Source organism: Uloborus diversus, chromosome 9 (assembly GCF_026930045.1).
Source record: "Uloborus diversus isolate 005 chromosome 9, Udiv.v.3.1, whole genome shotgun sequence".
Lineage (NCBI taxonomy): Eukaryota > Metazoa > Arthropoda > Arachnida > Araneae > Uloboridae > Uloborus > Uloborus diversus.
This window is the reverse complement of record NC_072739.1, coordinates 128881879-128882562: the sequence shown is the minus strand read 5'-3', so window position 1 is coordinate 128882562 and position 684 is coordinate 128881879.

The following is a 684-nucleotide window of genomic DNA, read 5'->3' as shown; positions in this document are numbered from 1 at the left end:
TTTTTTAAGGAAAAAATGTATTATAATGAATCATGCTGTTAATTTAAATATTTTAAAAATCAATTTTAAACTCTTAGCCAAAAATTTGGTTATCGGAAACAACTTTGTTTTTTATCAAGATAATGATAAGAAGCACACGGTTTTCAACGTTTGCGTCTAGTGCCTCAAAAATTGTCCTAAAATTTAGAAAATACCCCTTGAATCTCCAGATTTGAACTTAATGTAACATATTTAGATATATCCGGTGGCTAGATTACGAAAATACGGCTTTGAAACGAAAATAGAGTTAGAATCAGCAAGACTCGAAGTGTGGTTGACGACTTACTCAGAAGTTACGCAAAAAAAAAGGAAGAAAAAAGGATGAAATCTACTCCCAGACGTTTAAAAGATGTAGTTGATACTGCATGATAATCTACTAAATAATAACTTAATAAAAAGTTAGATTATTCAATAATATATAGACATTTTTTAAAGTGTAAGAAAACTTTTGTAAGATAAAATTTTCAGCACTTTTTGGTTTTTGATTTTTAAAAATATTTTTTAAACACGTATACACGCTCCCTCCTTCTTGTATCTTCAAAGAGCGCCTAAATTTGTGTAATAATAAGATTCTAACATCGGAATTTTTCTTTAGGAAGCGAACCCGCTTCTCCTTAACATCTGTTCAAATGCGTTTTAAAAACC